Genomic DNA, 12,160 nt, shown 5'->3' on the forward strand with positions numbered 1-12,160 from the left:
AATAAGAAAATTACCACAGTGGAGCCAGTGTCCCTGGTTTATCATGCTGTATTTTGATGGTAGATTTCTTTTTAAGTCATCTCTGATCATTTCAGCTTAAATTGCTACAAAATGTAAAAAAAAAAAAAAAGTCCTCTATTGGGGTACTAAAAACTGCCGCATGGTAAAAGTACAGTATGGCGGATCTGGCGGATCAACAGGAGTGGTGACAGCTTCTCCAAGAATGTCTCCCAAGACAGCACCTCACCTGTCTACAGGTAGCGTGCGGTATCACACATAACCTGCACACATGTGTAGTGGTGGTGGGGGACATCCCCTTTAAGCTAGGGAAGATCTTTAACCAGTGTTCTCTCCAGGTACTTCAGTTTTTTTCTCTGAACTCCAAAATGTACAGGTCCCTCCTGCATCGTGTCCTTCCTAAGAAATTGGCCTAGTATGTTGTTTGCAGACGTAAAGAAATAAGAGACTAGCGTTCCGTAAGATCGATGAACAAAAACGAATTATACAATGATAAACTACTTAACACAAAAAATTTGCATAAACTTTAAAAAAAAAATCCAATTCCTATAAAGAAGACAAAAAAAATGAAAACAACATTTTTTTAACCGTTTTAAAATGAAAAAAAAAACGTGGCTTCACACAAAAACGCCTGCCGACTAATCTAAGCTGGGACAGCCTTCAGATGCCGCTGGGCAAGTTAAAGAAGTCTCGGAAAATCTCAGAAGGGGCTCCACCTATAGCAATAACGTCCTATACACTGGGCTAAGCCAATAGGTGACTGGCTCAGCAGTCACATGTTCAGCGTACGGGAGTCAATGGTAGAATTGGAAATGGACCTCAAAAGTGGCGGGTGTGTATTCATTTTTTCTGATTTTATTTATTTATTATTTTTTTTTTTAGGTTGAGGGGTTTTACCGCATCTCAGGAAACCGTTGTAAAGTCTATGGGTCGACGTAAACATTTCAGACATTTTTGTTTACGGGCTAATAACCGTGTAAATAACAGCATGCGCTAGTCTGATCAAGATCTTCCCAAAGGGTGCGTGAAAAATAATGGGTGCCATCCATGGACACCCCTTTTTTATGCATGGGGTTGCTAGGAAATTCCAAAAAGAATGAATACGTCCATGGTGGGGAAAGAAAAGAAAAAAAAAAAAATCAAACACAATTTGAATAACTATAAAAACGGACAATTTGAACAGTCCCGGATTATTCTGTAATGTATCCGATTTCTATAATTCTGTCGCAAAATACTGATGGAGTGATGACTGGGCTGAGGGATCCTACAACCAGTGCCCCCCTCCTTCCCTCTTTCTGGCAGGGTCCGTTCCCACATGAACCTCGTATCACAGACGCAACCTACTAATGAGGAGCTACTGAAAGGGATAGAGGAGGAAAAAAAGTGACGCAGGCAGCAATACAGACACAACAGCAGGCATCTCCATTAACCCTCGGAGCCCCGGACACGCACGTCTCGGAGCCGGATGAAAATAAACATTCACTTTCCTCGGTCACAAAGCCTGAAGCATGAGTAAACAAATATGACGTTCCTGTTGGTGGTTATGGGAGGTGGGAGAGCGGGGAAAGCTGTAACCAATTAAATCTGCCCCCGGCTTATTAGAGGGGGCTCTGTACTCGGCACATAATCTCTCCCGTTTTATATGCAGTGTACGAGGGGGGGAAAGGAGCTCGGCTCGTGAAGACGCCATTTTCTCAAAACTGAACTGGAGCCAAGAAAAAAAAAAAAAAATTTGCAGCCCTGAACGCGGCTGCCTCCGAAAGACGTTATGTAATAGACAGATTTCTGTGCAATTTGCTAACAATAATTTTGTGGCCTGGGGGGGTGGGGGGGGGGGCAGAGGAAGGGAGGAGTGGGGTAAGGAGGGCGGACGGGGAGTGAAATACCTGAGGAAAGGTGACGCCCAACCATCCTAGGCAGTCACATTGTGCACGGAGCCGTCTCTCTCTGTAGCCGGCGTCTCGTCTCCAATATGTCGCCTGTGCTCGGTGTCAGCCGCATCCTGTAGCTCTGCCGGACAAGCTGATTTGGGCCTTCGCTGCACTGGATTTGGAAATGCCCTTACAGGGAGGTTCCCTGACTCTCCCCCCTTGCTCTCTCGCGCGCACACACACACACAACACACACGGTCACTCCCCCCCCCTCGTCCCCCTCCCCCAGATTGGGTGAAGGTATCAACAGCCTCAGACTCTTTAGGGCTTTGATTATGTAATTGCATCTGACACTAAACCAGATCTTCCTTCCTTCTAAATTCTTTCATGTGTCACAAAAACATTCGCACTTCAGGACCCCGTTACAATTAACTCTGCTTTTCGCCGCCCCCCCCCCACCCCCTTTCCCCCTACTTTGAAAGTCAGCCAAAACAACAGAGGTATGTTGGCGATTGGCGTCTCGCTCGGCTTCGTCTCCCCCTGTGCTGTGCCCCCACCCTCTTAGGTTTCCTTTCACGCAGCCCCAGAGTCAAACATAGCGATTCCAGCTTTAACGTTGGGAACAAGAGCCACATGTATATGCAGCCTGGCGCTGTGCCAGCCACTTCCCAGCCTCCATCTCCCCCAGTGCTGCACAACGCCAGGGCTGTTTATACATGTGCAGCAATAGACGGCAGCCTGCGCACCCCCCGACCACGCACAATGGCCGGCATTAACTTTATCCAATCTGTCATAGCCACATCTACATGAATCAAGATATAAGGCTGCGCTTTCATCAGAGCAAAAACCAAAGCAAATGTCACATCCATTGTATGACAGCAGGGTCCGCCGGGTCCCAGCTAACTTATAATGGGGGACGAATAGCACAGATACAAATATAGACCGTAACATGTACCTTTTAACCCTCTGTAATACCGCAGATACCTTTCTCTACCTCAGACCACCAGGGAATAAAATACAGATTTTTTCTTTACCCTAGCCCATTAGGGCTCCTTTCTCTACCCAAGAGCATCAGGGAATAAAATACTAGCATCTTTCTCTACCCTGAAACATTAGGGAATAAATTCTGACCCCTTCCTCTACCCTCGACCACCAGGGAATAAAATACTGGCCCCTTCTCTACCCTAGACCACCAGGGAATAAAATACTGGCCCTTTCTCTACCCTAGACCACCAGGGAATAAAATACTAGCCCCTTTCTCTACCCTAGACCACCATGGAATAGGTCTTACTGCAGATTCGGCACATGACAGATTCTCCTAGAATCCCTACGGTCTTAAGCTACATTCACGCGATGTATGCCTGCCGTACCTTAGTACGGTGGGCATACATAGGCGCCCGGGAGAGAAGCAGGGGCTGAGCGCAGCTCACCCCCGCACCTCTCCATAGGAATATATGGCGCTATATTCTGTAGAAGGATAGGACATTTCCTATCTTTCTACGGCTATGGAGCGGTACGGCACGTGTGCTGCACCGTACCGCTCCCATACGGCGCCGCGAGCCCATAGTGTATGGGGGGGGGGAGGCGTATATACACCGTATATACATCCCCCATATGTTTGTGTGAATGTAGCCTTAAAAATATCTTCTGTAGGTTCCCTATAGTATAAATATACATTTTACAGTTCAAAAAATACAATCTGAAAGTCTCAATTACTTGCCAAGAGAACATTAACCCTCTCCTTGCTGCCCTAGACCTCCATAGAATAAACTAATCCCAATGACCACTAGGGAAAGAGCCACCAACCTCGCTCACCACTTGATACCATGAAGGAATCACATAGGATGCCTCTACCAAGGAAGAGGCTTTACCCCAGACCACCAGGGAATCAGATAGTGATGTAATTTCACCAATATAGACCACCAAGGAATAGATGTAGATCTAGACCACCAGGGAACTGTTGACCAGGAAGAAATCTAATACCAACTTCTAAGCTTAATACTGGTGTCAACTACTGAGGAAACCAAACCCGGAGAGGGACATTCAGGAAACCGCTAGACTGTATTTCCAACGCAGACATTTATTCTATTTTATTAGTAAAAGAAATCGCTCATGTTATACAATGTCATAGCCAAGACACAAGAAAACAGCTCAATGTAACACCGCGCCTCCCACAATGCACTGCAGCAGAAGGCTCTACGAAGATGTGACCAGAGGACGTGACACAGAGGTCACCCAATAGCTTTCCAGAAGGGTAATAAGACTCCTCCCACAATCTATGAGGAGTATTTTTAGCTGAGGAAGAGTATGACATTTTGATCAATAATAATAATAATTCTTTATTTATAGAAATAAATAACTCCTAGGCGTATATATAGTGCTAATAGACGTCTATTTATACGAAAAATCATTACGTCCCCCTATTCTGTGCGCATCTCTAACACCCGACAACTGAATGTAAACTGCATTAGGGTCCCATAAGCTTAGGGTGGCACGGTGGCTCAGTGGTTAGCACTACAGCCCTGTAGTGCTGGGGTATTGGGTTCAAGTCCCAGCGTCAACATCTGCAAAGAGTTTGTATGTTCTCTCTGTGTTTGCTTGGGTTTCCTCCGGTTTCCTCCCACACTCCAAAATATACTGATAGGTTGATTAGATTGTGAGTCCCATGGGGACAGGGACTGATGTGACAAGCTCTGTGCAGTGCTGCATAATCTGAAGACGCTATATAAATAAATGAATTATTATTCATATTTTAGAGGGCAGATTTTGATGACCTTGTTTTCAGGTGCTATTAAACATTTGTTTCTGAGGTACCAGAACAGTCACCGCCCCTATAAATGATCCTATTTCGGAAATGACACCCCCCCAGAGAATGAGAGGGTTTATATTTATTATATAGAAAGTAGTTACATTTGCTCTTGTAAGCGAAATTTTTTTTCCCAAAAAAAAAAAAAAAAAAAAACTTACGTTGGCCCCTAAATTTTTATTTTTAGAAGGGGTTAAAAAAGTGGAAGCAGTTGTTCTAGAATGCAGTAATATCGAACACGTAATCTGTATGGGCGCACTGAGGGGTGTGGAAAGGAAGAAGGGCCTATTGCCGGATTTTGCTGGAACAGATTTCGGGCGCTATGTCCCATTGGCCGCTAATACCGTAGGGCAGTGAAAACCTCCAAAGAGTGGACCCATTTTAAAAACTAGAAACTTGGGGTGGCAATACCCCATTGTTTAACCTTTATTAGCTTTTTTTTTGGGGGGGGGTTTGCTGCAAAATAAAGAATTCTATTCTGCCATCGATTTTTACCTTTTTTGTGCGTTTTCCACACCAAATAGCATAGATAACCTGCTTCTTATGTTCTATGGGGCAATATGGTCACGGTGATATCCCATTTATATGTTTTTGGTTTTTTTAGGTTTTGCTTGTTATACAGAATGCAAACTAATTTGGAGAGAAAAATACCTTAAATTTTTAATTGCCGCCTACTTTTTTTGGACTGTTTTAGGACTTATTTTTTGCGGGACGAGTTGTACTTTTTATTGGTATCATGCAGGGGTAAATGTGACTTATTGATCACTTTTAAGGCGTTTTTTGCTTGGTTGGGTGCACAGAAATCATAATTGTAGCTTTTGCTTATTTTTATTGTACGGTTGTTACAGACATAGTGATACCTAATATGTGTTGTTTGTGTGGTGATTTTCACTTTTTATTATTACTAGACGACTCCTAGTGTGTATTACATTTTATTTATTTTTTTTACTTTATTTTACACTTTTTTTCTCCCCCTATCATTATACACTGCCATAATGATACATGGCAGTGTATTATAACAGTAAGCATAGTCTGACACTGGCACCGCAAGGTCCTACCCCAGGCAGGACCCAGCAGGCAGTCAAGAAAGGCAACCTTGGCCCCCAGTGTTGCTATGGAAACGGGGTCAGCGGGGAGCCGATTGGAGGGTGAAAAGGTGGGTGACCCCTTAAGGTGCTGTGGGCACCTAAAGGGTTAAAAAGCCAGGGTCATGACCATTGTGGCTGTTTGTACAGAGGCTTGTCTGTGACATACAACCGGCCTTTTGCGCGGCCCTTGTACAATCTCCATGAGATTAGGGAACGTCAGGTCTGTGTCACTATTCCTGTCGCTACTACCTGTTGGAGCAGCTCACAAGGATCCCATCCCAGCCTTTATCTAGTCACTTCATACATTAATCATTATAAAATCATATTTTCTTTATTATGTAAATGAGGCTGGTCACATGGTCAGAGGCAGTGATGTCACTCCTGTTCCCCCTCCCCTCTCCTCCCCCTGCTCAGGTCTGTGTGTAATGTATGGTAATGCATTGCTGGGGTCTGTGTTGCATCTGCTGACATGCTGCATCCTCCTTATACACAGAGACACAGACATCAGCTACGCAAGTACCTGACATGTTCTGCTATACACATGGCTGCTGGAGCTGTTGCATCTCTCCTATACACACACAGGCAGCAGAGGGCGCCAGCACCAGGAAGCACATGGAGGAGGCATTACACCATTATTCAGGCTGTCAGTCAGGCACTGGAGGTGTGGCTGTGCCTCCCACTCATGAAGCTGGACAGCCTGAATATGCTAATGACTCATTGGACATTTCACAGGTCATTTGCATACAGCTTTAGGACCTCATTGCTTAGGTTTACAGGCAATGCTTTCTAATGGCAGTTTATGAAAATATATTTAGATTAGGGAATTATTTTGACTGACGGGAGATTCCCTTCTTTAACATTACACCTGAACTGTGTTTGTAGATACGGAACAGAAATTATATTGTTTTTGATTGTGCCTGTCAGCTCCAGGCAGCATGGAGGAGGAGGAGGGAGCTGCAGGAAAGAGGGAGCTCATACATGAGAAGGGCTCAAGTAGACATGAGAAAATGGGGACAATGATTCTGGAATTAAGGGCTTGGAGAGTTTTGATGATGTTCTAGAAGATGATGATAGGATTATATTTGTATAGATGAAGATTTATCTTTTGTTAAAGAATAAATGTGTATATCGTGCTAAAAAAACACATCCCCTGAAATAAGCCCTAAAAATAATATAAAACCTTGCCCCTTACATTGAGGGAAACACAGTAGAATGCATATATATATTATGTGTGTGTATGTGTGTGTATGTGTGTGTATGTGTTATATACAGGCAGTCCCCGGGTTACATACAAGATAGGTTCCGTAGGTTTGTTCTCAAGTTGAATTTGCATGTAAGTCGGAGCTGTATATTTTATAATTGTAACCCCTGACAAATTTTTTGTGGTCTCTGTGACAATTGGATTTTAAAAATGTTGGATTGTCATAAGAACCAGGATTAACACTAAAGCTTCATTACAGACACCTGTGATAACTGTTATAGCTGATCATTGTAGCCTAGGACTAAAGTACAATAAATTACCAATATCCAGAGGTCCGTTTGTAACTAGGGGTCGTCTGTAAGTCGGGTGTTCTTAAGTAGGGGACTGCCTGTGTGTATATATATATATATATATATATATATATATATATATATATATAAAATTATTGTGTCACTGCATTAGTCAGAGTATAAGCGAGTTAGGGATAATAATGGTGAAGTAGCGGGTGCAGTGAGGCCCCCTCCTCGCTGACACATCTTCACTTTCTATGAACATTTGGTGGATATTGTGAGTGTCGGGGGGGATAATGGGCCTCCAGACTGCTCAGTTACAGTCGCTGCGGGCCAGCCTCTGCCTTCCTTTCTGCTCGGCTGCTGGAGCGAGACCTCCTAATAAAAACCATGGCTGCAGCTCTTTGTTTGCCTTGGCCTTTTTATTTGCAGCCCTGTCAAAATTTCCATCTTGTTTTTGCTTCTTCAGAAAAAAAAAAAAAAAGAGAGAGAGAAGAAGGGGGGAAAAATGAAGGGGGAAAACTCAGCTATTTCCTAAAATAATAATAGTCTTGTGACCGGGATAAAACATGCTACGTCTTATGAACCCCTTCATGCCCGGCTTTCATTGTGGCCTTTTGTGATTGACTTAGCGAAGATCAGATCACTACTGAGCGCTGACCGGACCAGAAATGAATAAAAGTGGATTTGGAAGAGACAATGAAACAACCACCCGGCATTCAGCCTAAATCTGTGAATTTACACGATGGTTTTGTTTTTGACAAAATCACTGTATAAACTTTTTAAAGGAAACTCCGCCCTCTTGTGTGTTTACCTGCTGTTTATTTAAAGGAACACTCCAGTCACAGCCGATTCATTGCTTAATAACTTGTCCATGGCCCAAAGGGAGGAACAGGACAGCTTCTAGGAATACAAAGAAAACAGGTCCTGCTCCTCCTTTCAGGCCCTGCACCAGGTATTATCCAATGATTCTGTTTTGATTGGAGTGTTCCTTTAATGTGAGTTGAAAATGTGTGTCAAATAAACTGAATGTTGATCTGCAGCTAGTTTTCCCAATTATGTCTTTAAAGCAAACCTGTCAGCAGGAATGTTATTTTTAGCCGATGAGATTCCAATAGCCTATGCTATGCCGATCTTAAAAATGCCTTTGGGGAGTGCAGCTGCAGCCTGTGTGCCCTCATGCATTCTTCCTCTACTTCTCACCATCCCCCTCCCTCCCCTGCCTGCTCAATGTACATGACAGGGAGCTGCACGAGTGTGGAGGAGAGGAGACTGACACAGGCACACACAGGCTGCAGCTGCCCTTTCTCGGGACTCACCACACAACGCTGGCAGGGACCCAGGTAAAATAAATTACCACTAACTACTGAAATGCTGGCAAAGGTATTTTAAATCAGCACAGCATAGGCTACTGTAACCTGTCACCAGCTAAAAAGGGCATTCCTGGTGACAGGTTCCCTTTAACGGTTCTGTAGATCCAGAGATAAAGGCATAGAAACCTGACTCTGGTGCATTTTTAAAGTTGAGTTTCTCATCTGTAAATGACACCAGAAGGTGCTGTAGAGCCCAAGGTGTCCGAAGCATCATTCTCCTCTAGCCCCTCAGCATGACTTTACTTTAATTCTCTTTCAGCTCATAAACATCAGACTTTTTTCTTGTAAAAAAAAATTGTGTTAATAAAAAAAATTATATGAATTTCTAAAATATATTTAATAACCCAACCTGAGGCTGCTTAATAATTTACCAGTGAAAATGCTTGTATTATACACCATGGACTGACCTTTGGCCATAAGCCGCTCCATACTTCTTTCCCTTGCACATTTCCACTGCTGGACCATCTTACCAAATGGTTGTGTGACAGGGGACATCTCCGGCCCAACTAACGAATGGTTACTGGGACGCTGGCCTAATACAGCCTGGTCATGCTCTTTAATTGAGACTACAAAGATAATTTTTATAATGTCAATTTTAGAATTTAAAAAGAAATTTTAAAGGCAGCAGTATTTTTGCTCCTTTCTGTACTCTTAATGTTGCCCTGGACTGTTGCCTACTCTGCCAACTGCTTTGGCTGTTTGCAATAGGCGTCCCTCATTGCTTGACCCAACAACAAGAGGGCCCTAAAAACTTTCCTCAGGGTGATAGTGCTGCCCTATGATTATCTTTCCCGACATGCCCCTGAGTTTAAAGGACCCCCTATGTACAGGCGGTCCCCTTCTTAAGAACACCCAACTTACAGACGACCCCTCGTTACAAACGGGCCGCTGGATGTTGGTAATTTACTGTACTTTTGCCCTGGGCTACAATAAACAGCTGTAACGGTTATTAAATGTGTCTGCAATTAATCTTTATTGTTAATCCTGGTTCTTATGACAATCCAACATTTTTAAAATCCAATTGTCACAGAGACCAGAAAATATTTGCAGGTTCTGTAGGATTGTTCTTATCTCGAACCTAACCCGAGGACTGCCTGTATAAGGTAATAGAACATCCCCAAAAGTAATAGGGTATTTGGTTCATTTCTTAAGTATGGGATCCTTTAACAGAGTTCCAAATTCTCATACCTTCTTTTTTCCATATGAATGTTTATAGGCTTCCAGGAAGATGCAGTTCAGCAGTGCATTTTTTTTGCTTCCCTTTCCATTATTTTTATGACAATTTGTTCTTTCTGTAGTTTTGTAGGATCTGGGTTATAGCCCCATTTACACATATTTTCAGTATGTAATAACAGCGCCCTATAAACCAGGATAGCTCTGCTGTCTGACGCAATATCAGGCGGTAGCCTGGCAAGGCTTGTAGTCCCCAGATATAGAATTATATTACACTAACATCAGCAGGTAGAGAGGCCGCCCCTCCCCCCGCCTCCTCAATATCAACCAATGCAATTATGAGTGATCCTAAAATATATATATCGCTTTTCTCACATGAAAATACGATTATTTTGGATCTCCAATGATGCAAAAAAAGCTCATAGCAACATTTATAACAACCTGTAAAGAGGACTACATGGGTCCGGCTGGCCACTTGTCGCTTTGTGGACTGTGATCCGTCCTAACAGCTGCCGCTCATCTGCTGCGCTCTAACTTATCCCGAGTGACAGCACAGCTTATGTCTCACTCGCTCCAAATCCTGCCCTGTGCAGGACAATTGTGGGTGGCCTCATGGAGGGCCATACATTCATAGATTACATATTGTTGATTGTTATATTTATATATTTTCTTACTACTTAGTTCACACCACCGTTCAGATTTCCGGTACTGTTTTCCGCTTAAAAAAAAAAGAAGGAGGAAACGGAAATTGAACAGATCTGTTATAAATCCCATTGAAGTCAATGCAATTGTTAATGTCATCCGAAGTCATCTGTTTTTTCCCCTGTTTTTGGCTGGAAAAAATGTCAGTTTGAATTCTTTTTTTCCATTAAAAAAAACAAAACAAAAACCTGATCCCTAACGGCTGATGACTAACTGACAATAATGGATGACATTAAGTCATCTTTACATTGAAGTCAATGGGGACGGATTGTAAATGTCAATTTATTTTTTTTTAGATAAAGAAATAGACAGATATCGATAGAAAATAGTTAATATATAGATAGAAAACTAGATGATGGATAGATTATTGATAAATAGGAGTGATATATAGATAGCCAGATATAGAAACTATAGATCAATGTCTTGACATCTATGAGCAGACAGACTGATAGATTTGAGGGATGGATAGATAGATATACAGATATAGAAGCTATAGATCGATGTCTTGACATCTATGAGCGATAGACAGACAGACGCATAGATATGAGGGATGGATAGATAGATATACAGATATAGAAGCTATAGATAAATGTCTTGACATCTATGAGCGATAGACAGACAGACAGACAGACAGCCGCATAGATTTGAGGGATGGATAGATATACAGATATAGAAGCTATAGATCGATGTCTTGAAAGTAAAGTGTTTTTGTACTGTTAATGGACACATCCGTTATGTTCAGTTGTGTTACCGTTCATCTACCATCCGCTATCTTTATGTAACGGAGGTAAATACATAGAAATCCTGACAGTAGTGTGAACTTGGCCTTATTGTGTTTTATTACTATTGCTACAAATTTTTAAAGAACAAAAAGAAAAAAAATAAATAAAAATCAGCCAGCAAACAGCTTAGTGCCTTCTTTCTTGCTATTCCAGGTGCAGCCACTAGGCTAGATATGGAGCTATAATATGCCTGGTGATTTTTGGGGATGTCAAAAATATTAAAGGTGAATAAGAAAGAGAAGAAGGTTATTTCACTACAATTGTTTTGTGCTAGAAAAATTATCCTAAACCTTCGGATTTCAGACGCCCGCCCAACGATAAATCTTTGGAAGAGAACTATCAACTCGCTGCTATGGAGGGAGAGGATATGGTGTAGGACTTTGGGACAGGAAGATTTATTTTAGGTGAAATGGTTGCGACATTGATGTGACTCGGTTAAGGTATTACAGTACGTGGTTTCTTGATGAGGTCAACAGAGTGAGAGGAGATAGAAGGTCTCAGATCTCTGCAGTCTGTATCTCTAGTTTATAGTCATCACTGAGCTCCTAGGAATAGACATAGCTGCTATGACTCACTGCTCCCCCTCCCCTCTCCATAGAGCTTCTATGTATTCTGACACCTCAGGAAGCATCTGTCTATCTTGGCTAGCTAGATGGAACTGAGCAGAGATTTCAGTGTGACATTCGGATTGGGAGGGCAGAAAGGTGGATGATAAGAGATAAAGTAAGAAGTGATTTCCACCGATAACATTTATTACAGTTTATCAAGTTCACTTGTACTATTCATTTACCCAAAATTTGTGTTTTTCTATTTAGGCCATGATGTATCCCTATCTGGATACAAGACGTCACAGGAA

General features: G+C 42.5%; 1 protein-coding gene across 3 annotated transcripts in view; it reads right to left on the reverse strand.

The window, feature by feature from the left end:
• The window catches only part of TNRC6C (trinucleotide repeat containing adaptor 6C), a 159,645-nt gene that overhangs the window by 31,781 nt on the left and 115,704 nt on the right, over positions 1-12,160 (reverse strand). The gene's annotated exons all lie outside the window — the stretch shown is intronic.

Source organism: Engystomops pustulosus, chromosome 6 (genome assembly GCF_040894005.1).
Source record: "Engystomops pustulosus chromosome 6, aEngPut4.maternal, whole genome shotgun sequence".
NCBI lineage: Eukaryota > Metazoa > Chordata > Amphibia > Anura > Leptodactylidae > Engystomops > Engystomops pustulosus.